This window comes from Eleutherodactylus coqui, chromosome 9 (assembly GCF_035609145.1).
Source record: "Eleutherodactylus coqui strain aEleCoq1 chromosome 9, aEleCoq1.hap1, whole genome shotgun sequence".
In the NCBI taxonomy this organism is placed as follows: Eukaryota; Metazoa; Chordata; class Amphibia; order Anura; family Eleutherodactylidae; genus Eleutherodactylus; species Eleutherodactylus coqui.
The window spans coordinates 117,788,029-117,815,911 of NC_089845.1; the positions used below are offsets into that span (position 1 = coordinate 117,788,029).

Here is a 27,883-nt window from a genome sequence, read left to right on the forward strand (position 1 = left end):
AACTAGACACCACAGCTCTGCCACATTGTTTCAAAAATATAATTAGTCAGAGGTCAGAGTTCCAAATCCCCTGCATCCTTCCATACATGCATAGGCCTTGTTCACATACTATATAAGGCCGAAAACAGACATATATCCATCCTGTTCAGCCTATTACCCCCTATGTTGATCCGGAGGATAAAATAACAAATAAGGCGGAAGCCATTTAAGGGGAAAAAAGTCCTCCCTGACTCCAATCTGGCAGTCGGAATAATTCCTGAATCAACAACCCTTTTGAAGGTATTAATGATTTTAACATAATATTGTATCGCTCAAGAAAGAAAATTTGTGGAGCCAACAGAAGATAACTGTTACTTTATATTCTATCAACAGAGCTGTTTGGGGGTTGTTTTAGCAGTTATCAGTAATTTTTATTGGCATACCTTAGAAAAACATTAAAAAAAATATCTTTTTATATTCACTTTTTCCATATTCTTTGAGAGACAAGGTGGCACTTTTGATTTATATGGAAGTGGCAATACCATATTTTTCCCTAATGCTTTGATCTTACTATGTAACAAGCATGAAAAGAGGGAGTGAGCTTTTAATTTTTTCATGTTTTTCAACATTTTGTTACATGTTTTTTTCTACATTTTTTAGTTCCACAAAGAGACTTGGAAACATAATCCCTTGATTATTCAAATAACAGTATATTGTTCCTGTCAATGTTACGCTATTAAGAGCTGTCTTTGGCAGAGCCCAATAAGTGTACTAAGATGGCAGACCTAGGGGTCTTTATTAGGCAGCCAGTTGCCATGGCAAACCTTAGACATCCCACAATCGCACAATGTGGTGACAAAAAAAATCCCCACCACCCTAACTGCTTAGATACTGCAACCACGGCATCTAAGGAGTTAAACATCCAGGATTAGTTTCTCTGATCCATGCCACTGCTGCAGGGTGCCTTTAATATACAAGTATGGACGGCTCAGCTTAGGTCCACTCCATATACTCCCTGCGCTATTCCCAGCCCAAAGTGATTTCAAGATGAATATAAAATATACAAGAAGTAGTTGTACTATGCCTTTCTGCTGCATCCATTACTGGCTTGTGTTAAAAAAAAAATACATTAAAAACACCAGTGTCATTTTTCTAAAAAACAGCATACAGGAAACAAGCCTACAGCCTGTCATTAAGGGAATGTGTGATCATAAAATTACCTGATGTATAAATAAAGTTTTAATGTTAAACATTTAGGCCTCATGCCCACGGCCGTGACAGATTCTGCCAGCGAAATATCGCAGTGGAGTCCGTCACGGTGTTCCCCAAGGACCCCATACTCACATCTCCGGGTCCGTTGTGCGCGTCCAGTGCGGGATGGCGCGGCGGTGGAGACAAGTAATCACGCGATACTTCGCTGTGCTGCAACGGAAGTATAGTGTGACGGCCGGCTTCCATTAAATACAATGGAAGCCGGCCGCGCGTATTCCCACAGCAATTAGAGCATGCCGCGGTTTCTTTCACGCTGCAGAATTCCATGGTAGAATTCCACGGCATGAACATTGAGCTATTAGGTTCAATAGAACCTAATAGCTGCAACATACCACTGCGGATTTCCACTGCGTGAAATGCGCCAATAATCCAGCCGAGGGCATTAGCCCTTATGCAGAATTCTTGGTGATTTTTTTTTTAGTTCTCCATACTGCCATCTGTATTAAAGTTTCCTAACATCCCACAATTTTCACACTGACCACTAACTAATAACAGTCTAATATGTCCTGCGCTGTAGAGAAAATGTTTCAGCAGTCATGTCATTATCATTAGCCCCTTTACAAAGAAAAGTCACACCTATTTATACATAACACTGGACCCACCATTACAATTGATGATGGATGCAGTGCATCTACTGCCCCTCCCTACATAACTATCTCTGCACAGATCACAGAGCATGCTCACAACGCTCTCGCATACAAGTCAAAGGGTTCCATCCTCCTGTGCATTGTGGCTCTGGTCCATGATGCTGCTGTAAAGCATCTCTCTAAAGGCTGTTATCTGCAGCTCAGGCAAGATGGCTACCCCCATAATCAGGTACAGAAAATAGAAAAAAACAATACACAAATCAAAAAATAAAAACTGTGAAACATTCATTTTTTTCAGATATCTGCTTTTAATTACTGTAATAAAAAATATAGGCGATACATCCCTTTTAAAGTGAACCTGTCACAAGGTTCATGCTACCCAAACCACGGGTAGCATGAACCTGGGACAGCTATGCACTGTGCCCCCATGTGTTATTCGGAAATAGCAGCGGAATTTCAGAACAAACACACTTTAAAGTTCGACTTGGGACTGGAGCTCTCGAGTCAAAGAGGCAGGCCACTCCGGCCTCTCCCTGCCTATATGTCCCTTTAGGTAAGCTCATGAAAGAAGTGGCTGTATGTCGCTTTCCATTATTTTCAATAATTCTGTATAAAAGTTTAACAGGATAAAATTGCAATCGCATTGCGGTATGTGACAGTTTAATTTCAACTATGTAAAAAGAAGGAGAAACGTAAAAAATAGGATTCTACATGACTCCCACTTACATAGAGCTATATCATGAAGTTAATAAGCACTGAGTGTTAGCCTTATTTAGTTAAAGTACATATAAAACAGTTAAAAAGAAAGGATGGTAGTGGTAGTACTATTTATGTAACATGTTTTACTACTGTTTAGCTATGTTTACTAAGCGGCACAGGGTAAACGAAAAATAAATTAGTGCAGTGACAAAAACTGTTTGGGTACATTTAATTTTTAATTCATTTGGAGGGAAAAAAAAACTCTTGAAACTATAGAAAACACCTTGACTGGTTACAAGGAAGATATGCAATTTTCTTCTCAAAGACTTATGTTATTCTTTCCGACAGGTGCAGTTCAGAGCCTCAAATGACATCACGCAAAAGCTAATTACATGGAAGTACTGTTTTTGTACATTATTTCCACTTATAAAACTGCAATAACTATTAGGATCCATACAATTATGGTAGTTTATAACTCTCTGCTTTGAAGAGAACTCTGTAGAATGACATCATTGCTGAGTGAGTAACACAACTCCACTAACATCCCAGAGTCCCAGCTGAATGTGCGGTGAGGTGTCATGGTGTATCACAACACAACACTTGAACGACTGGTGCAGTTCTGGCTTCTTCTACGGAATTCAAATCACAGATCATTTGTAAAGGACATGCACAAGTGAATTCTGGTACGGGAAAAAACTATTAAGAAAAAATTGCTTTAGAGAAGTTCATCCACATTTATCAGTTAAACATTTGCTGTACTTTTTTATATAAAACAATAAAAAGGTTACGGGGCAGAATTCTGTCCCAGAACCAGAAGGACAGGGGGCATATCACCTGCAGTTGTTTTACTTTAACGTTCCTCCAATCCACCAGTTCCGGGCCCTGTTTTTTGCCCTCCAATATGGCCGACAGTCTTCAGACTACCTAGCCCCCCACAGTGTATTAGTAGTAATAAACAACAAATGCATTATATCTGCTCTCTGGCTGGCCAAAACTGCACTAATAATCAGAGACAGGCAATCAAAAAGTAGTGCAGTATGCATTAACTAGTTAGAAATTCGCTGGAGCCATCTTAGACGTCCGAAAACAGATTGGAGAGGTGGTATAGGAGAACAGTTGCAGGTAATATACTCCACTGGGACTGAAATTTGTCCTGAAACCAGGTGGTTGCTTTAATTACAGAGATGTTGATTAGGGCAATAAAACAGTACAGAAAAGCAATAAGATCAGTTCACCACAGAACTTAAAGGACTTTTTACAGTGTACATAGTTTACGAGTACAAGATCTGGTACATAGTCATAATGTAGATATGGCATGAGAATATCACTGACATAAGAAACTGCTACTTTAGACAACTGTATTTAATATATGCCCATGAAGAGTTAAGCCAATGGGCAAGTACCATAGTTTAGGTGTGTTCAACATTCCTTCTGCTTTTGTGGTTAATTGAGAAACAAGGCAGCACATTGCAAAGAGAATTTGTCAATTAACTGCATTTGCCAATCGGTATCACTATTAAAATTAAGCTGTGGTCAAATTTGCGCCGGAGGTTTTGTTAAATTTGACGGAAAAGATAAAGTCCACCATGTGATAGATCAGGCACTCCCATCAATTTCAGTATTCTGCTCTAATGAGCTGAAGCAGATCCACAGTACTAACAAAGATGTGAACAGAGCCTTAAAAGAATATGTATGAGTTTTCAGCCACTTTTGCTGCATTTCCTGGTGATAGCAGCCTGATTGTGCACGCCTATATCATGGAGAATACAAGATCCCCTCCTTTCAAATGCACTTTGGTTCATTAAGATAAACAGCTGTATGTATATTGAGAATCTGAGGTCTTCCATTTGTGACATGTGCGCCAGATTTTACAAAAGATGGTTCTATTAGATGGAGTTGCAACAAAATTCCACATAGCACAATTTCCTTAGTAACTTAGCATAAGACCAAATTAAAATGGCCATATGAGCGTTTTGCTCGGAAAATTGGGCACGACTCTTATAAGACAATGCATGGACTTGTCTGATCTCCATGGACCCTGTACATTCTAAGTCCTTTTCTTGTCAGTAAAAATGGATGAGAATAGGACATGCAGTGATTTGCTTCACATGGACCATAGGCCCATCTAAAAAATAGTTTGTCTGAGTAGCCTGAATACACGCCCCTGTGAATGGGCCCTAAGGATTCTGTTATACCAACTTTCAATTCCCCTTCCCCACCCAAACGTTTTTTTCCTTTTGTCTTATCTCTTTGAGTTTCCTTTGCTTTCCAATCTATTTTTTTATTGGTCTGGAACTATTCCCCCTCTTATCTTCATATTTTAAACTACACATTTGAATATCTGAGGGCAGAACCTGAGCTAGAGTTCTTTTTGCACTCTGCTTCCCAAATTAGTTACTTACATCCACTCTGCAGTTCCTTGATAAATTTTACTTCTTTGCACTTTGTTCATTTATCAGTGCTGTGTATATATATATATATATATATATATATATATATATATATATATATATATATATATATATATATATATACATATACATACATACATATATATATATATATGAGAGAGAGAGAGAGAGATAGCGTGGGGAGATTGCCCTTGTTCTATGTCCCTGCCTTGTCCCTGCCTTCGCTTATGAGAGAATTTATATTTTTATATATATTGTGGGAAGACAGCTTGGTAGAGTGCAGGTTTGCGGCAGTCAGAGATGGAGACAAGTATTTAAAGTCCAAGTACAGGCGTGATCTGCACGATACTTGCTGGAGATTACATTGCACTCCTGGACTTTCCTCCAGCCCAACTAGGCATAATAACGGAACCTAGGGGCGACGTAGCAACCATCCACTATAATGCCCCTCAGTACCTCACAATATGCATATATGTACGTACATATATCTCGAGGGGCTGCTGATAAGTCCCAGAAAGAAACGAGATAGGAAGATTAATCTTTACATTAATTGCACACTCTCCACTGATGTCAACACACATCTTACATGAGTATTCCAAGTTCTGTAAGCCTTGCAAAAAGAAGGATTTCGGTTGTGCCGGTTGTGCAGTCATGCGTGGCAGCCATGGCATCAGAAATGGTGTGAAATTTGGTACCCTTGAGGTGTTTCTTCAGGTTTGGAAACAGATAATAGTCGGAAGGAGCTAGATCTCGTAAATAAGGTGGGTGGTCAACCAGTTGGAAGCCTAGCTCCACCAGTTTTGCCGTGGTCGCCTGTGCAGTGTGAGCGGAGGCGTTGTCTTGCAGGAACAGGATTCCTTTGGACAGCTTGCCGCGCCTTTTGGCCTTCAGAACTGCCTTCAATTGGTCCAAAAGTTCAATGCAATACCTTGCATTGATGGTGGAACCATTTTGAAGGTAGTCCACTAGCAGCACGCCCTCCTTATCCCAGAAAGCAGACGCCATCACCTTAGTGGCTGATTTTTGCACCCTGAACTTCTTTGGGACGAAGAGGACCACTGTGCCTCCACTCTTTTGACTGCTCCTTTGTTTCAGGGTCATACAAATAAATTTAGGTCTCATCCATAGTGACCAGTCAATCCAGAAAGTTCTTATCAGTCCGAAAACGCTGACAAATAGACGAAGAAGTTTTCACTCGCATGCTTTTCTGATCTGTTGTCAAACATTTGGGGACCCACTGTGCAGATAGCTTCTTCATGTTCAAAGGTTCATGGATAATGACACAAACTCGTTCACAAGAAATCCCCATGATGTTTGCTATTGCTTTAGCTAAAATTCGCCGATTCTCCAGTATGAGATTGCGCACAGCATCAACGATCTCTGGAACAACAACATCTCTCGGTCATCCAGGACGTTCCTCATCATTGGTGCTGAAGTGGCCCATTTTAAATTTGGCAACCCAGTTCTTAGCTGTAGAATATGAAGAGCACTGATCCCCCAATGTCTGCAGCATATCACCATTAATATCCTTCACGGACTTTCCTTGCATAAACAAGAATTTTATCACTCCTCTGCTCTCATTTGCGGTGAATATCGCCTTAGACTCCGCCATTTTGTTTTCTCGTGTGCCGAAATCACTGTTGCTACAAACACAAAATTTTGAAAACATATATTAGACACACAAGGCTTTCATATGATGTAACATTTGTTACCATAGAAACAAAAAAAGAACACAAAGCCAAAGACTTATCAGCAGCCCCATATATATATACATACATACATACACACACACACAGTGGGGGGAAAAAGTATTTAGTCAGATACCAATTGTACCAGTTCTCCCAATTTAAATCCCACGAGCGGAGAATCGCTATAATTCTCCCCACGTGGACGTCGGTGCTGCGCTTTCCATAGTAAGTGTATGAAAAGCTTTACAGAACGTGATACGCGGGCGATTTATCGCAAGCAAATCATTGCCCGTGGACAGGCAGTCTTATGCCTGGTTATCCGAACAGCCCCCATATAAAATTACATTTCTGCTACAGAGTTATTACATCACTGACCGTGGTTTTGCCAGGGATTGGGGTCAGACCCGTGGCAGTCAGCAGATCACCGCTACAGTTTCCATTTTTAAAAGAGGTTTTCTCTTGACACCTTTAAAAATATCCTATTCTATCTATCGTTATCTATCACTATATAGCCAAAAGAAGAGTTCAGCCGTCGGACACGGCCCGGGTAACAAGTCAACCATTATTTTACAATTAATATAAACCATAGCTGTGGTTCTACAGCAAAACATAATACTACCAGTCTAAGTAAGGTCCACATGACGCTGGAAAAAGATGATGTCACTGCTGTATAGCAATGCCTTCTGCCATAGATTGCCATATCTTTGCAGCAGTCGGCCACGTTGTTATGGAGACTCCTATACAAACACTGGGTAATGTATTCCTTGAGAAAAAAACCCTCAAACGTTTTTCAGTGTTATTTCATTCTACGCTGAGCGCTAGTCCTGTAGGTATAGTTTGCTGCAGGTGTGTTTCTTTTGCTTCTGTTTTTATTAATATCAGCACAGTAATAAATTATGTGTTACAGCTGGAAATTACAGAAAACTGCTACAGCAGATCTCATCATTAAACATGAGTAATCTTTCCCTATAAATGAAAATAGAGTGTAAAATGTAAAATGTGGGCAGATGGGAGAGATTTCTTTTTTTTTTTTTTTTTTCGGGTGATTAAAGCTGCATACTTTCTCAAACTGTGTAATAAACTTTGGGTTGTCATCTAAGTTTATCCTCATCATCCTGTTAGGTCATTCACTCTAGTTTTATTACTATATAGATCATGTTAATGGTAGCAGTTTGATAACTATTACATCATCGCTAACTTGTGGGCATTACATACCTTATTTCAGCTATTTACTGTGTGCAGTTCACGCTATCATTAAAGTCAAATGCCGTGTTATAGAGTTTGCAGGGCTTGCCGGCTTCAGTGAACCCCATATTATGAGCCTTGTGAGGGAGTGTGCAAGCTAATGGAGTGGTTCGGGATCTCAATTAAAGGGGTTATCCCAAAATCTAAAGTTATGCCTAATCCACAGGGCAGGGGATAACTTTATGATTGGTGGGAATCTCACCAGTGAGACCCCCCACTGGTCCTGAGAACTGGGGTCCAGTGTCATAGCACCTCTCGTCACAGTAGGGTCGTTTCTCCCACAAATCCTTAGAACTTTAGATTTCGAGATAATTCTTTTAATGGAGACCTTCGAAAACCCTCAAAAGCTGAGACCTTCTTCCAGTGGAGAGAGACAGAATTGAACATGAAATGTGTCCGGTGTACAAATTTGACTTAGGTGCGCTCCTTATTTTTTCATTCCATAAACCCTATTGTTACAAGATTTACCAAGGTAAGGTTATTACCATTGACTACCCCATGCAATATTTGTAATGACATTTTTTTCTGACTATAGAAAATACAAGTAAAGGCAAGTATACTACAACTGTAGGTCCCGTTCTTTTGTAGCGAATTCAATTACATGGTTCTGGAATTAGTCATTATCCCTGATAAATTATACCGCACAAGCCTTTTAAGTAGTTTGGCATCCTTCTATCTGAAAGGCTGCAATGTAATACTACAGATGCTTGGCTGACTGCAGTTCCTACCAGCAAAATTAGCTGGGCTTGTTGGTAGCCAAACTCCATATAAGAGGTGGGGGGGGGGGGGGGTTGTTATTGAGAATCTTCCTTGGTGAAAGAACAAAACAATCTCTATAGCAGATGACTAATGTGCATACAATGTATTTGCAAAAGCTTTGCAGAGCCATGTGCATAGAGCTTGTATAAAGGCACGTGTAGTCGGCCCTTCACGTGTTGCCATTGGGTGTCTCCATATATGGCTGGGTTCACATGTGCAATGTCATTTACCAGTTTTGCAATCCATCATAAAAATAAAAAAACAAAAATAATTAAAAGGCAGATCTGTCACAACACCAATGCTGCCTGATGGTCAACACTATCATTATAATTCCGTCATGGTATCTGTCATTGTACTGGAATATATCAGTGCTGCACATGGCACTATTTGTACTAGGAAATATGACAAACTGCAAAGTAGGCTCCAACGTAGATGTAAACACACCTTGCCATGCAGGTATCCTCCATGACCACACTTCTCTGTAAAACGGCATACAAAGGAGCGTGGCAGAACTTTTTTTCTGTTCAATTGTAAATGTAAAATATTCTTTATGCTTCCGGCCATATTGGAAGCACATTTATGTACAAAAGAGCCTTACAGATTTGTATAGGTGGTATATTACAGCTTTATAGGTAGTGTAATATGGGTAAAATGGTAGCATAAATTAAGCCTAAAACACTATCTTTGCAAGGTCAGTAGACAAAAGTGTACTGCATTATCTACATTTCATCATTAGTGTTTGAATAAAATAATCGGCTGACGTATCCAATACATGTAAAGCTGTGAATGAGAAGGAATGTGGGATCCCTTATTTTGCAGCTAAATCAACATTGTGGTTCTTCATTTAGTCATTAGCCATGATGAATAATCAGACAAAACTGTGATATAATGGACACATCTAAACATATTTTCCTTCAACGAACCACAAAAAAAATGACTTGGTTCATCAAAACTTTACTGAAGTTCCAGTTCATGAACATAAAAAAACAACAAAGAAAATCCCACATTTTAAATTCTTGGTTTTATAACTTTTCGCAAGCACTTTTATACAGGACGGGTATATTTACAAAAGGCAGATTTGTTATCGAAATTTCTACAACAGAAAATCCGTTCCATTTACCTGCATGGGGTTGTTGCAGTAGTAAGCATATTGCATGTCTGCAAGTTCTACTAAGATGAATGGAACTATTGCAGAAATGTATGCAACGAATCTACCATATGAGACTATACCCAATTTTCAACCAGACCAGAGGAAAAAAGTTGCATGGCTTTCCTCTAGGCACTCTGGTTTTTCGAAGAGACCAAACATAACAGTAGGTTCCCAGGCTTTGTATGAAAAAAGCCCTAGTATATGTGTCAGATATAGGGAGATTTGATTGTTGACACCAGTGATTATGTGTCTACATTGCTGCAGAATATGTTGGCGTTAAATAAAGGTAAAGTTACGAAAACCCTTCTGAAGACAACGATGGTCACAAAGAGGCAAAACAGAGAGAGAGGGGACAATCTAGCCAAGCGGGGTGAGAAGAAGCTGAATTGGAGCTGCCCAAAGTAACTCTTCTCTCCATTCACAGCAATTCTTTAAACTATGTTTTCTCTGTGAAACGTCAGAAAGTCTCAAAGTACAACATCCTACTCTGTAATGTCAGTATCTGTCCAGGTTTTATGCTACCCATGGTATGAGCAGCATGGAGCTCGTCACAGCTTCCCTTTAAAGCCCGAACCACCAGCATATGAAACCCTTGATATTGCTGTGGTTGGTGATACAGGTGGCTGTAAACTGTCAAATTACATTTCTTAGAGAATTTGGGATTAGTGTTCCTCAGCAAAGAACCCAAAATGCACTGTACTCCTAACTCCTCACTTATGTTCCACAGTTTCAAAGTTCAATACCAACGATTTGGAATTAAATATCCAGTAGTGGTAACTATGGAGTATAAATCAAGCTTTAAACAACTTAATCCGTCCAGATCTTACTAATCATACTGCAATATCCATTAGCTTACTTAGTCACAAGAGAATATCTTCCATAGTTTGTCAATGTCATAACTTTCACGCTTTAAGGGAATATTATGAAAGATGTCTTTTGGACATAGGCTGTTACGTGCCACCACAATTGACATGCTTCAGTTAACAATTTACTGGCAACTGCTGAAAAAGTCATTCAGCACTTGAGAAAATGGAAAGAACATGAATCAAAGTCAGTAACTACCAGTGGTTGGGGACTTAATACACCAAAAGTAATTTGGTAAATGTACAAACATTGAAAAATTATTTCAGTTGTACCCCGGGTCTTTGCATAAGACAGATTACTCTCCATGAATAATGATATCCTAAACTGAGCACACAGCTTGCAATCTTTCTTGCTCCTACACATTTCCCGCTAGCATTGCTGCATCGGTTTATAATTTTTGAACATGTGACTCGCTCTGCCACTTGTTCTACTAGAGCTGAAATATAAAATAATGTGGCTGAAAGTGTTATCCATTGAAACACTTTTTAAAAATTTTTGCCTGCAACAACAACACTCTTGTCTTTGGTCTGAGTCAAATGAAGGCTCAACTTCAGGGTGTGCAACCATTGAATGATGCAACACATATCCCCTGGTACCTGAGGCTCATGTCCATCAAAAATCCATAGGAGGTTCTGCAAGCATGAACAACCCCTTCCAGAATGTAGGGACTGGGGGCAATAGCTGATTGCGCTGGGTCCCACTCTTGGAACCCCTACTAATTGGTTGAATTTGTCTAAAAAATACATGGTTAACTACACATTTCCCTTGCAACAGTAGCTGCAAGGGCAATGGAATATTGCAAGGTGGCCTTTCAGATAAATGGCTGTCCTATAATACCAGGACAGCAGAAGGTGCCTTAGAACAGGAACTGCTCTTACTGACCGACTCCCCATTCTGGTTTATACTGCGGTTTCCTTAGAGGCGGAACCCGCTCTATGATGTCTATATGCCTTAATAGGGTAAATGAACTGGGTTCTGCTCTGAGCACCACTCCATTATTGTATGGTATTTACTCAGGTATTGTGTAACACTGGTACTGCAACACAGTATTTTTGCAGTGATGTATATGGTGGTAATGACACAGTAAACCATTATCATTAAAGGGGTTGTCTCGCGGCAGCAAGTGGGGTTATACACTTCTGTATGGCCATATTAATGCACTTTGTAATATACATCGTGCATTAAATATGAGCCATACAGAAGTTATTCACTTACCTGCTCCGTTGCTAGCGTCCCCGTCGCCATGCATCCGTCTAATTCTGATGTCTTCTTGCTTTTTTAGACGCGCTTGCACTGTGCGGTCTTCTTCCTGGTGAATGGGGCCGCTCGTGCCGGAGAGCTGGTTCTCGTAGCTCCGCCCCGTCACGTGTGCCGATTCCAGCCAATCAGGAGGCTGGAATCGGCAATGGACCGCACAGAGCCCACGGTGCACCATGGGAGAAGACCCGCGGTGCATCGTGGGTGAAGATCCATCTTGGTGAAGGAAGAAGAAGGAAGACGTCGCAGAGCGGGGATTCGGGCAAGTAATAAATTTTTTTTTTTTAACACATCCTTTGGGGTTGTCCTGCGCCGAACGGGGGGCCTATGGAAAAAAAAAAAACGTTTCGGCGCGGGACAACCCCTTTAAGGTAACTGTATGAAATGGTTATATGGTCAATGCATGGCACTATTTGGGAAACACATGGTATGATTACACATTGGTTTGTTATGATTGTTTGCACAGTCTAACTGGACATACAAATAAAAAAGGCACAAAGAAAATGTATCATACAGAGCACCACCCAATGTAATCCTGGCCTTTGTCCAATTCAAATCTTACTGTAACCAATCTGCAACGATAATACTGCTTGATCATCAGTGTAATCTATACCATTTCCAGGCTCTTACACTTTAACTTACACTGGATGGGCATTGGGAACCTTTATAATACCACAGTAAAAGGTCTTGGCAGCATTTGACTGTTCATTCATGCGTGACTGCTTAACCCCAGTTAGAATCACCTGCTGATTTTGTTCCTTCTAATGAGTGGTCAAACACCACACAGCAGGCATGAATAAACGATGATCATACGGCTCACTGAGTGCAAGTCATTGATGCGATCACTAGAAATATTTCTTATAAGCATGTCTTTATTCTCTAAATAAAAATCAAAAACTAATCTTCATGCACATCTTCTATGGGACGCGCCATAAAAAAATGTTTTTAAACAGCAGGTTCACCTTCAGACAAATTAGGGAGAAATAACTATAAACTATAAGAATCTGCCACTTTGTAATGTGTATAATTATTATTTTGCCTTCATAGTCTTGTTTCAATCCTGGGTGTATTTGCCACCAGAGTACAGAATTATGTGGTCAACTAGTGGATTCTGACTACAAACTGGCTCCTTTGTAGTCAGGTTGCATCAACAGAAGTCCCAAGCACAACGACTGTTCTCTCTAGTGATTCTACAGCTGCGCTTCTCTAGGTCTAACAGAATAGTCTGCAGTTGTTAAACCAAAAAAATAAATGGGTACAATAGGTATTGCAGGTGCTGCAAATAGGAGATATCTACTTTCCCACAATGAAATACTGTACGAAACATTTGTTAAAAACAACACTCGCTATTTACAAAGGTCGCGTAGGAGGTGAAAAAAGTCACACATTTTTGTACAAACCCCCACTTGCACACAAATCTGTGAGTTTTTAAAGCCAGAAACTAGCATTAAAAGGTTTTATTAATGTCCCTCAAAGTGTACGAATCTTTGTATTTAGACATTTGCTAGATAAGGTGTCCAAGTGAAAAATGTATGCACAGATTATATTGATGGATCCCACTAACAGCCACAGACCTAGGTGTCATTAATCCAAGACTGGTCACACTGGCTGCTACTGTACAATTTCTGTCTGCAATGGAAGCCACGATGGATCCATTTCCTAATTTATCCAAACTGACAGTGACGCATTAGACTTCAGTGGGGTCAGTTGGGGTTCCGATGCTTCTTTGAAACTGAGCATTTATCAAGAGAGCAAATAAAAATGGAACCACTACAGATATGTTCACATCTGTGGCAGAAGCTGCATTCAGAGCATCTGTCACAGATCAGTCCAAAAATCCCAGATGAAACAGTGCAGCATGCCATACTATTTTGTCTGGGAAAATTCCAGAAGGTATGACGGGAGTACAGATCTTTCATTACAGCCAATGAGGTCCCTTTGGTGCCATTTGGCTTTGTCATAGGACGGATATGGCTTTCTATTTTTCTGTTCCTATGACGGAACAAAAAAACAGAAAGCATGACGATTATGTCAACATAACTTAAAGAGTACCTTTCAGAAGAAAGTCTGACATGTCAATATGGCATGTCAAACATTTTATAAAAGTGCAGGTACTCTTTAAAGAGAATCTGTCAACTTTCTGCAGCCCTCATTGACAGCACCATAAGGTAGTGCCTGTCACACTCATTACAGGGATATGTCTGCTATATATATCTGTGCAGTAGTTTTGGAGAAACTTGCTTTTTATTGGTAGCATCCAGATACAGATCTAACCATGCATATTCATGAGCTGCAGGCTAGCCACAACCACTCCACCCTCCAATGATTGGCAGCTCTCTTTCTATGCACAGTAAAATCTAAAGAGCTATAGAAAGAAAAGACTGGTGGATAGGCGCAACTCTCCAGAAAAGATGTTGGGATGGTGGGATGTAGTATCCAACTTCTCTTTTATTAAAGGGGTTGTCCCGCGAAAGCAAGTGGGGTTATACACTTCTGTATGGCCATATTAATGCACTTTGTAATGTACATTGTGCATTAATTATGAGCCATACAGAAGTTATCAGAAGTTATTCACTTACCTGTTCCGTTGCTAGCGTCCTCGTCTCCATGGTGCCGTCTAATTTTCAGCGTCTAATCGCCCGATTAGACGCGCTTGCGCAGTCCGGTCTTCTTCTCTTCTGAATGGGGCCGCTTGTGCCGGAGAGCGGCTCCGTGTAGCTCCGCCCCGTCACGTGCCGATTCCAGCCAATCAGGAGGCTGGAATCGGCAATGGACCGCACAGAAGCCCTGCGGTCCACCGAGGGGGAAGTTCCCGGCGGCCATCTTCACCAGGTAAGTAAGAAGTCACCGGAGCGCGGGGATTCAGGTAAGCACTGTCCGGTTTTCTTTTTTAACCAGTGCATCGGGTTTGTCTCGCGCCGAACGGGGGGGGGGGGCTGTTGAAAAAAAAAAAACCCCGTTTCGGCGCGGGACAACCCCTTTAAGTATATTAAAAAAACAGCATAAGATACGCATTTCGGGAAAAATCCCTTCTTCAGTCAAGCTGAGTGGGACTAATACATAAAGAATATACAAAGCTATAGGAGTAGTAGCAACATGTAATAGATATGTTGCAAATGGCAGATCAGAAAATGAATAAAAATTGAATAAAACAAGATAAATTACAATTAGATTACAATAAATAAATATAACCAAAATACATAAGCGAATACATAGCTAAGTAATAGCAATAAGTAAAACGTTTTACTTATTTTTCTGTTCTTGCATTTGCAACATATCTATTACATGTTGCTACTACTCCTCTAACTTTGTATATTCTTTATTTATTAGTCCCACCCAGCTTCACTGAAGAAGGGATTTTCCCCGAAAAACATATCTTATGCTGGTTTTCTAATATACTTCATAAAATAAGTTAGACAATGCATTTCACCACCCAACCATCTTTTCTAGAGAGTTGTGCCTATCCACCAGTCTTTTCTTTCTATAGCTCTTCACACATCTGCCGTGTCCATGTTTGGCGAGTTCTCCTGGTTGGCAGTACCTCCACAGTCCATTCATTCTTCACAGCCCTTCCTAAGGCATTTTTGGTCTCTAGACATTCATTTGGGACCAAAGCCTCCGACAGGACAGCATTGGGTTTGCTCCACCCCTCTGCACAGTAATAGGCAGATGGCAGTCAAGGGCGGGTGGATGTAGCTAGCATGCAGCTTATGAATATCCAGGACTACTTTAAGTAGTCTTCTATGCATGTGCTGCTACTAATAGAATGTATTTTTCTCCAAAATTACTGCACATTTCACAGTTGACAGGCGCTACCTTATGGCGTTTTTAGAAATGGGTGCAAAAAGATGGTGACAGAGTTTCTTTAAGATATACTAAAGCTGTTCTACTCTCTGCTTCACCCTTATTAGAATTTTCGCTTATTATACGTTTTTGATCTTTCTTTGATGCTCTTTCTACTTCTTAATGCTGAGAACCATAACAGTTTAAATCTTTCTTGGTTCGATTAAAATAGTGTAGAAGCCTGATTTACTGTAGTCAAACCAACACAAGCTCCAGCCCAGCCCAGGGACTTGATCGGCTGAGCAGCCCCCCGTGCAGATGTTCAAATGGTGTATTACAATACAGTGTTTTAATGACTAAGGGTCTTTGACTAAGCATGCAGGACCGGTTCCAACATTGTAATTTCTTTCACAATATCTCATTCAAAGTCATTGCATTTATAGCTGCAAACAGATCCTAGGAAGCCCAAATTGGTATGTGTTATTTTCGGTTACCATGTATTGCAGTAAATAAAATACACCCAAATGGCGTGTAAAAAGCCATGCTGTAATTCCATCTAAGAGTTCCGGTGACATTATTAAACCGTTCAGCGTTTTGTTGCTGTGGTTTATGATATCACCAGATACCCCCAGTGGAATTTACAGCCTTATTACTGGCAGTGGGGTGTAGGTTATGATCTGTGTGATGCTGACAGTGAGTGAACAATCTGCTGCATGAAAATTGTTATAAACTTTCCCAGAGAGCCGGGGTGCAGATTCATTACACAGCCATTTGTTGTGGAGCCTCTTGCACCTCTGCTTTGTGTAAGTGCGGAGAGCTGCTTTTCCCTCAGTACTAAAAATAACTGCTAAATCATGACACTTCAGTTCAAATGAGCAATCCAAAGAAAACAAAAGCATTTGTTAACCTTGGAGTAAAACGAGGGAAAAAAAGGAAGTATTACAATTTACAAAGCCACTTAGTGCGCACACATTATGGCAATGAATTCGGAATTGTGAATCCAGAGCTCTTTAATGTGTCTATTAATAGGGCTAAAGAGCTAGTACAGTATTAAAAAGCATGGTCGCATTCCTCCAAAAACACTGCCATGCCTGTCCACAGGTTGTGTGTGTTCTTGCAGCATGGCTGTATCCATTATAATGGAGCTACACTGCAATATCGGAAAGATATAAAAGTGAGCTGCCCTCCACAAAGCCTTACACAGGTTGTTCAGTAGTTACAAAAAAATAGAATATCCTAGAATAAAAAAACTAAATAAAACAGCACTCGCCTCTACAGTCTCCCTCTGATCTAGCAGAGATGCTTTGGTGGCTGCCTGCGATGATGTATTGTAAGGGCACATGACCCACTGTAGCCAATCTCTGTCCTCAGCAGTCACATGTCATTCTTACATTACAGCGCAAAAGGGAGGATTTTTTTTTTCATTTCAGGACAATTATTCCGCAGTTTTTTTTTAACTACTTGACAACAGTTTTACCATGCAGCACCAGAGTTGCAAAGGCTGTACCCCAGATGCCAAGCAGCACTATATAGTTAAAATACAGGCTGCCAAGCACTTCCCTGGGCATTGTTCTGGGCGTACAGTGCCACTCTCCACCCTTACTACGTTGTGCACAAAGCCTTTAGCAAAGAACCGCTGGGAGGTAAAAAAAAATTGCTCTAGAGTCAACTGAAGAAGCATAAGGGGTGACTTCCTCAATAGGGCCATTTTACAAGAAACAACCTGTCACACGCAGATGCCCAGCATTGTTTTTACAATAATTTTGCTTTTACACAGAAACGATCATCGCTAGTGAATGCAGGTGAAGCGGGATGGGGAGTTTTTGTAAATTATTGACTGCCTGTTTACATGGGCCAATCCATTGTTCTGTTTTATGCATACGGAAATTGAATGATGAACAAGAAGTGAACAAAATTTTGTGCGGCCTTCAGTCAAGGCATGTATTCACATTTGAACAATTTATCAGCCCTTAGTCTGCATATGTGTGTAAGTATAATAAATAGTGTAATCCGAAACTATACAAATTATATATAAAAACATCAGGAACAAAATGAAGAACCCATTCCCAGAATTTATTTTAGCTTATATATACTCATTTTAAAAATAAACAGCTATAAATGTAAAAAAACTTAATTTTTTATCACAAATAAAACTTTAAAAAAAGCTGTGGAAAAAAAATATTAAAAATAGCCCTATATGTCATGGAAAAAACACAGCAAAAATAATTTTGGTAGCTGAAGGGAAAAAGGAATAGGGCAGTAAAAAATAATAATTAAAAAAAAAAAAACATGGGTAAAATCCCTAAAAAGTGTTTGGTCCTTTAGGGCCGAAATACCCTGGTTCTTAAGGGGTTAATTAGGACTTTGCAAAGCTGCTTAATTCTTTACTTTATATGCAGTGGAATGACTTAGTTTCAACGGGTTTTATTAAAGTATAGAAATTGATACATTTGTCATTCATGCTTTCACTTTACCCCACGCAGGGGGCGGAATGATGAGTAAAAGGAATAACATTTGATGCATCTTCATACATTTTGGATATTTCTAACAAATGTTTTTCCTAATAAGCAGAATTTAAAAGTATCAAATGCTCCTGAATACTAGATATAATTCTAACCAAGCAACTAAACTACAACAAAAACATAGGTCTTCATTTTTTTCCTTCATACAGTAATTACAGTAGGTAGCAATTCAACATAGGCCCTTTAAGGCTTAAAAGATCATCAGGAGGGTTCTAGGTTAAGAGCAGGTTATGACTAAGACCTGGAATATCTATCAACTCGATCCAAGGTCTCCATAGTTCACTATATTTCACTAACGTGTCTGTATGGCGTGCAACCTTTCATACAAAGCAATCTGAGAGATCCGATTCTGGACATTGTTAAATGAGAGGGTGGGATGTTTCCACCTGGCCGCTATATGGATCCTGGTTGCCATGCATATATACTGGATCAGCTTATGTGCTTGGTATCTAATTCCTGGAGGGCGGTCTCCCAATAGGAACATTGTTGGGGATTTTGGGAGTGGACCTAAGAATAGCCTCTGCAATAACCTGTGAACCTGGGACCATAATCTGGCTACCACCAGACATCTCCACCATATATGCGCTTGGGACCCCATTTCTGTACACCCTCTAAAGCATAGCGGTGAAACTGAGGGGGAAAAACTTATTTATCCTTACTGGGACAAGATGTGTCCGATGCAGAATCTTGATGGATGTCTCCATTAGGGTGACCTGATGGCTACCTTTAGTAGTGGAATGATTTAAGTGACCTTCCTGTTCTAGACAAACAAATCTGGATGCTTCTCTGACTACTTGATGGACATTGTACAATAGTATGCATCACTAGTCTAAGGTCAGTCTCACACAAGCGGATTTGGATTGCAGAAGCTGCGATAATCAACCACTTAGACGATCCGCGGTATTCCGCATCCAATTCCAATAAAAAGAAGAGACGATGGGGAAGTCCACTTACATGAGCGGACAGTGATTCCGATTTCCGTTTGTGGAAATAAAATCGCAGCATGCTCTATTCTTGTCCAGATTCTGCATAGATGGCTTCCATTGAAGTCAAAGGAAGCTCTCCGACCCGTAGCATATCCAGAATCTCAATTCCAGATTGGTTGCGGGTACCCACATCATTGCCTAGCAATGCTGCCGGAAAAGCAGTGATTTAAAAAATAAAAATCTGTACTGTCCATGTCCGACGGCGAGCCGTCTGGACCATCCGATACACAGTACATATAAATTAAGGCACATGCGGAAGCTGGCAGCAGCCAGAGCCAAATTCCAATGCGGGCTACCGCATGCAGAATTCACCCCGTTCGTTTGAGACCAGCCTAAGACAAAACATACTGCTTTGACTGGCCAGTGTTGCTCACATGGGCAGCGCCGAACAATCAAAACAGCCTGTAGTGTCTTAGACTAGTGATGCATACTAATGCACAGTGTGTATCAGATGGGGAGAGAAGCACTGCGGCCATCTTTATTTATCCAGAACCAGAGGATCGCTTAAAAAAAAAAAGGGGTTAAGAAGATGGGCACAGCCCTTTAAGAAAAATAAAATAAAAAATACCTAAGATATTGGGTGGTGGGGGGGCGTGGCTTGCGACCAGCATGGAAGGTCGCAACTAAGAGGTGCTCCCCAGAGGGGATAGCAAGATCCGTCTAAAATCCTGGCCTGACCAATACTTGTGCAACCCAAACGGTACCAACGGGCTCCCTGACCCTCGGAGACAACCTGGACCGGGTTTGAGAGCGATGGCAGCCCTCTAACTCCCGTAATAGAGTCGCGAGTGGGAGACGGCACCGGCGCCCCGCCAAGTTTTCCCGCGCTTCGTCTGCAGCCATCCTTATTAGCCTGACCCGCCGCCTGACTGATCCGGAGCCCTAGCGGACCACCTCTCCTCACCTATCACCCAGCAGAAGACCCCGCTGGCGCTCGGAACCGGCCGCGCCGCTCCGGTCTCACCGGAGCCCCGCTGCGCTGCCCCCGGGCTGCGGGGATCGGCGCACATCGCGCCGCAACAGACGAGCTTACCCGAAGGAGCGAGCCGCTCCGCTCGCGACGCACCCGGAGCCGGACTGGAGCCGCGGAGGACACGGAGGAGCTGCCGGCGCTGACTGTCCCGACATCACCAGCCTGTGGCCGGCCGCGGAGGTCGAGACTCGCCGCCCGCTCCCCGCTGTTGGGCGCCTACCTCTCATCGCTCCCGGAGTGGGACCGAGCCGCCGCCGGGCGACCGCCTCCTTGGAGAGCGCCGGGGGACGTCCTCTGTGCCCGTGCTGCTGCCGCGGAGCCCGCCGAGGTCAATACCTCGTCAGAGCCACTACACTACAACGCCTCTGCCGCACGCCGACCTAATCCAGGCGCCACAAATTTAAAGCGGCGCTCCTTCCTCCCGGCGCCGGCGGCGACGGACCCAACGGCCCCCCAACGGTCCATCTCTGGCGCTGCTCGCTATTTTATCTTTCTGAATGGACCCAACGGCCCCAGCCTGATCGACTTCTGCGGCTCGACGCGGTTCCGGTCCGTTCCACCGAACCACAGCACCGGAGGATTAACCCCTGAAGGAAAACCCATTTCCGGGACCGGACCTGCGGAGCCGGCAACAAAAAACTGTAAGTTGCTCACAGGGGGCTGGGGGACAACACTCAGGACCGTATAGCTCCTCACAAACGCAAACACAGTCCAGGCGGACTACAACACAACCGGAATACTCTATTCCCTGTAGACTGTAATATCCCGCGGTCGGCAACCGCCATATCTGACTGGCGCAACTCCCCCACCCTCTTCCACCGCGACCAGACCTAGCCTAGAATCAATTGGGCGCTATCAAGATTTAGCCAACTGAATACTCTTTGCGTGGTAGCCCACGGCAACGCAAAGATACAGACCCCTGACCTCTACAAGCAAATACTGACACAGTCTATACTATAACGACAATTCGCATAACCCGCTACACCAACCCAACGAATTCTAATATGAGTACACGCGCGAAAGGTGGCTCTGCCACCGAAAAACTAAAGGAATTTTCTCGCTCTGAAACCCCTGATCACACCCCGCGGGCAACGCGACCCACACAGGCGAAAGAACCTGAAACCGAAACAGGGCAAAGCGCAGAACCTACCATGCGCCAACTCCTGGACGCAATCAACACCTGTAAATCTTCTCTTACTAATAAAATAGAGGAGATTAAATCTGACGTCTCCCTACTGCGACAGGACTTACACAATATGCGCGATAGAATGCGGGAAATGGAAGAGCGTGTCTCCAATGCAGAAGACTCACTGCGTCCATTAACTACGGCGGTCAAAAAGGCAACAAGAGCAATAGAATTCTGCCAATCCAAAACAGACGATCTGGAGAATCGCTCGCGTCGTAACAACTTACGCATAATAGGCTTACCTGAAAAATCAGAGGGCTCCCATATGGAAACATTCGCCGAAACCTGGCTAAAAACACTACTAGGAGACGACACCTTCTCCACCAACTTCACAGTAGAAAGAGCCCATCGAGTCCCTGCAAAACCGCCACAGCCGGGAGCCCCCCCGCGCCCCTTTCTAATAAGGATCCTAAATTGCAGGGACCGAGACGCTGCACTACGCCAAGCCAGAATTAAAGGCCCGCTGAAGTACAACAATACAACGATTTCTATATTTCCTGACTTCTCTGCTGAGTTACAAAAACAAAGAGCCACCTTTACAGAGGCGAAGCGAAAATTTAAAGAGAGACAGATTCCCTACTCAATGGCATACCCTGCCCGCCTACGAATCGTAGCCCAGGGAAGGGCGATCTTCCTCCAATCTCCCACAGAGGCCTTGGAATGGCTAGATATGCACCCTGAAACACCAAAAGGATGAACGTCCCCACAACACTAGCTTATGAGACTTTAAATCTTGTTGTGACCCACACGCCCGACATTCCTTTGACGCATAGACTGTGTGCAACACAACCGAGATACCGCTAAAGTTATGGTTGGAGCCCAGCGGTCAGCCGCAAGCCTTTAAAAGGCCAACAGAAGTCTTCCCCTAAAAAAGACAGAACATCTGCTACTTCTAATTAGATCGTAGCTAAATTGTTTTCTTGTTTTCTTCTTTGTTTTTTCCTTTTTCTTATTCTCCCCCTCCTTCCCATTTCCCCCCTCTTCCTTACCCTTTCCCCAATTTTTCTGTTTTGCTGATTTCTTCGATATCCGCGGCATAATCTTAGTGAGATGTCAATGTTCAATGTTTTGAATTGTTATGTTTTTGCTCTTCAACAATGTCTTCCACAAGCAGGCGCTAACATAATTCCCCCCTTACACACACCAATACCAACCCCCCCCCCATCCCAAAACCACAGACAAAAGACTAAATCTTACACCCACGTAAACAATGACGTCCCTAAAATGCCTTAGCTGGAACGTCCGAGGGCTTGGCACAGCACTCAAGCGAAGGACGGTATTTGCATATATCAAACAACTAAACCCGCACATCATTAGCTTACAAGAGACCCACCTTGTCAAAGATAAAGCAGACACCATGTCAAAACCATGGATCCAGTGGACTTCCCATTCCTTCCACACCTCCGCCTCTAGGGGCGTCTCGGTGCTAATTCACAAATCAGTGCGCTGGAACCCAATCACCACTCGCAGAGACCCCGAAGGAAGGTACATATTTATATACGGAGAAATAGACTCCAAACCATATGTCATCTTATCTATATATAATCCGCCTCACAACAACCTCCATATCTTGCAGGCTGCTATTGCGTTTGCACATCACTATCCATCAGCGGAGGTGATGTGTCTAGGGGATTTTAACATGATAATGGACCCTATCAAAGACAAATTCTACACATCCTCTAATCCCACCCCCACCTCAAACTCCCCTTTGAGACAATTAATTGAAAGCGTCGGATGGGTCGACCTCTGGCGACTACGCCACCCCGACACACGGGAATACACTTGCCACTCACCGGGATACAACGCGCTGACAAGAATAGACTACATATTTAGCTCCATAGAACTGGCAATACATCTCACAAGCATAACACACTGCCCGAGAGGCATATCAGACCACAGCCCCATACTGCTAACCCTAAAATTCCCACAAATTAAAATAAGGCCCACATGGAAACTACACCCATTCTGGCTCAAACTTGTTGGACCGGACGACCAGATGCCCTTCCACATCTCCTTATTCCTAGACGCCCACAAGGATAACACCCACCCCGCCCTGAAATGGGACACGCTCAAGGCCTATATTAGAGGATTCCTCAAATCAGCTATCTCACACATTAAAAAAACGACATCCCAGGCCGACAGGGAGATAGAAAACCAAACCCTAGAGGCCGAGAAAGCATATATATCAGCCCCCACAGACGCCAACAAAGTAGCCTGGCTCAGCTTATCCCGACTCTATAAGCACCAAATACATGCCAAAGCTAAACGTCAACTTTTTTTCTCCAAACAACATTACTTTGAGTTAGGGAACCAATCCAGCCACCTACTCGCTAACCTCATCAAGCGGGAAAACCAAACAAACACGATCCTTAAGATAAAAAACCAGCAAGGAACAGAGTTCACTGACGCCTTATCTATCACCAATTGCTTTAAAGAATTCTATGCTCACTTATACACCTCCACCTCTAATAATACGGTAACAGATGTATTGGCTTATCTGAATGATCTAGACTTCCCTACCCTCTCTGAAGAGCAGGTCAATCTCCTGGAAGCCCCCTTTACTCTGGAAGAGATCCAGCTAATAACCCAAGATATGGCCCTTAACAAATCACCAGGACCTGATGGTCTTCCCATAGAGCTATATCGCAAATACCACGAGCAACTAGGCCCACAGCTTCTTGAGGTACTAACTCAAGCGCAACTAGACAAAACACTCCCAGCCTCATTCTATAAAGCATCCATAGTAGTCATCCTGAAACCTGGGAAAGATCCCACAGATTGTGGATCTTATCGACCCATATCACTGGTGAATGTGGATTACAAAATCCTAACGAAAATTCTGGCCACTAGACTGAACCAGGTGATCCTATCCATAATACACCCCGACCAAACGGGCTTCATGCCCGGGAAGTCTACAACCATTAACATCCGCAGAGTCCAAACAGCTATCCAGTTAGGCAAACAATACAATATGCCCTGGGCTCTGGTCTCACTCGACATGGCAAAAGCCTTTGACTCTGTGGAATGGACCTTTCTGGAGGCCTGTTTGATCCGTTTCGGATTCGGACCCAAGTTTCAACAATGGGTTAAAACCATATACAAATCCCCGACTGCAAATGTGGTCGTCAATGGCGTTCCTTCGACGGATTTCCATCTGGCAAGAGGTACCCGGCAGGGATGCCCCCTATCCCCGGCCCTGTTCGCCATAGCCATAGAAGCACTGGCGATCCGACTAAGAAGTGCCCCTAGTGTAACCGGCATTAAATGGTCAGACCTCGAAAGCAAACTGGGACTATACGCAGATGATACAATCCTATTCCTATCGAACCCATCAGACTCCTTTGCCCAAGCCATGACACACATAGACAGATTCTCCCACTTTTCCGGACTACATGTTAATTGGTCCAAGTCAACAATCCTCTATACAGAGGCCAACCCAAAAAACGACCCCTGCGTCGCAAGATACGGACTAAAACCAGTCTCAACATTCAAATATCTGGGAATGATCATGTCACACGACCATAATAATGCAATAGCAGATAACATAAACCCACTCTTAGAAAATATAAAACACAAACTGAAGCGATGGGCTAAACTACCACTATCCGTAGCCGGACGCATAAATCTCATCAAAATGGTCGTCCAACCCAAATGCCTATACATACTACAACACATGCCAGTGAATGTCCCCAAGCGCCTCTTTAAGTCCCTAAATTCCCTAATGATAACATTTATCTGGAATTCCTCCCGCTCTAAGCTGAGTCTATCAATCCTACAAAGACCCAAAGAGCAAGCCGGAATGGCCCTACCGGACCTCCGACTTTATTACCTAGCAGGCCAACTGCGAAACATCAGAGCCTGGGTCTTAGGAAAAGAACTACCCATAGCAGACAAACAACTAGCTAAACAAGTAACAGGACAAAATCTCCTGAACTTTTTGGAATTTCCAGAATGCACCAAAGCCACCGAACTAATCCCACTCCATAAACTGGCTCTTAGCGTTTGGAAAGAAACAAAGACTCTCCAGAGCTACCAGGGTGTAATACCAGAGCTCCCTCTCTGGAACAATCCTGGTCTTACCGCACTACAGACCGTCCCAGACCCACAATACTGGATCGCCCAAGGAGTACAAGCAATAAAAGATATATATATATAGACGGAATCCTCCCCACTTTTACACAACTGCGAGATAGACTACAGGCCCCACGCCTCCAACTGTTCAGATTCTTTCAGTTAAGACATGCACTAAACTCCCAATTTCCCCCCCCTTCGGCCCGCATATCCAAATTCCCCACAATAGGAATTCTCAAATCCCAAGGACCCAAAGGCCTAATATCAGCTCTATACACACACCTCCTCTCAGCCAAAATAAATCCTAACCCCCCCCCAGCATATGATAAATGGAAACGTGCCATTACTTCCCTTACACCTGAGGAATGGCAGGATATTTCTGAATCCCACCTGTCAGTATCACCAGCCGTAAATAACAAGCTAACCCAGCTATACATTATACATCAAGCCTACCTCACTCCCAATCGACTACACAAAATGCGCAATACGACCTCGGATTCATGCCAGAGATGTAGCCAACCAAGGGCGGACTTCTGGCACTTAATCTGGAGGTGTCGGCATGTTGGGGAGTTCTGGGCAGAAGTAATAAATCTTGTAAACTCACTGTTACAACCCCCATTATCCATTGAATTAGACCCTAAGGTGGCGCTGTTCGGTTTACTGGAGGAGGAGGAGTGGCCATTCCATACTCGGGTCTTCCTACAGAAGACACTATTCCTGGCCCGCAAAGAAATAGCTATGAAATGGATGGCAACAGAACCCCCTTCGATCCTACATTGGATTCAAAATGTAAACACTGTAACCTCGTATGAAAAAATCATTTACCAACACAGAGGATGCCCAGCTAAATTCCAAAAAGTATGGGGAGACTGGTTAAACTCTTACTCTACCCTGAGTACCAACTGAAATTTAAACCCAATACACGTTAATCCCCTCCCCCCCCCCCCCCCCATTGGCAAGTGCCTGGAGGACCTGTAACCACTAAGACCCAAATAAGGAAGAGCAAAACTCAGCTTACGGTTAATAAAAGTTAGAAAATGTTTATTGTTAATAAAGTTACAGACGGATAGTTTGGTAGACACAGTAGCAACTTCGATGTTAACCTTTGAAACCACGAATATGTTTCTATTTACGTTTATATGTATTGTACAAATCTTTTCTATTATGTGTCTCGCAGACTGCTTATCATTAATAAATAAAACGAATTTAAAAAAAAGATATTGGGTGGTATAACTTTACTGTCATGAGTTCACTTGAGTCACACGCATTGTTTTACAATATTATATTAATCAAAATTCTGTTTTCTGTAGTCCAGATCATGTTACACGAGTAATTTACAGCTCCTGCACAACTTCTTAAATTTAATATTCTAACTACTTTTTGCGTATTGGTGTGAATGGATTTCCTTTATTTACACATGAATAGATATTTCTTATGAAACGCTGTGAAAATAAAAATATATCCTATCTGACAGCATGGTGATTATAAAATATGTAATGGGATTAAATAATCCTTATAAATCCCAGGGTAGATACAAATTACATATTAGCTGTTTATATAAAACGGAGTATAAGTAAGCTCACTGACACCGAGCATCAGATGTCCCTACTGATAAAAAAAAACGAGGTGTCACATGGTGAAAACTACATAAACAATACTGCATATGGTGCTAATTTTAGAGGCACAAAACTTCCATTCCTTCTGGAATTTTGATGCAAAATAACAGTTCTACTAATCCGCTGGATTCATGAGCTATGATGAAATAATGTCAAGATTTACAAGATAAGTAGATCGACATATGAGACTCACTTGAGCCAGCCTGTGATTTTTTTTTTTTTTAAGAGTATTATTCTTTTAATAGTGGTATGTGGAAATATGTCAATCACACAAAAATCACACATACACTGGATGGCAAGTTAATAGTATGTCATTTTTATTGTGTTTGAGCTACAGTAATAACATTTACAGTGCTTACTTTTGCTGTACACTGTCCTACATGATGCGGTTATGTCTGTGTGTTACAGATATTTAGCAAACAGGGTCTGCAGTTCTCTGTGTACAGTCTATAGGACACAGCGCAGTAGCCAGGCTCCTCCCTTCAGTCACAAGAGGATTGAGAATCTGATATAAACGCAAAGAAATAACAGCATAATGTAGGGCAGTGTACAACAGTATTGAGAAGCGTAGACATGATTTCAGAAACTGTAACCCAGTAAATCACTTACTATTAACTGCAGCCATGTTTATGCGAGTCTTTCTGCTTCACTCTTTCCTCTGCAGCAGCTCCCTTTCACTCCCTCTCTGTTCCATAAGCTTTTATGAGCAGCATGACTCATCCCCCAACTTCACTTCCTGTTATCCATCTTGTTATTTTTGCTACTAGGGAAAGATTTTCCTTGACAACAGGCAATGGCAGCAAAACAAAGAAAAATCCATAATAGCCAGCATTTT

General features: G+C 42.3%; 1 protein-coding gene across 1 annotated transcript in view; it reads right to left on the reverse strand.

Moving 5' to 3' along the window:
• The window catches only part of VPS13B (vacuolar protein sorting 13 homolog B), a 968,736-nt gene that overhangs the window by 529,987 nt on the left and 410,866 nt on the right, over window positions 1–27,883 (reverse strand). The window lies entirely within an intron of this gene.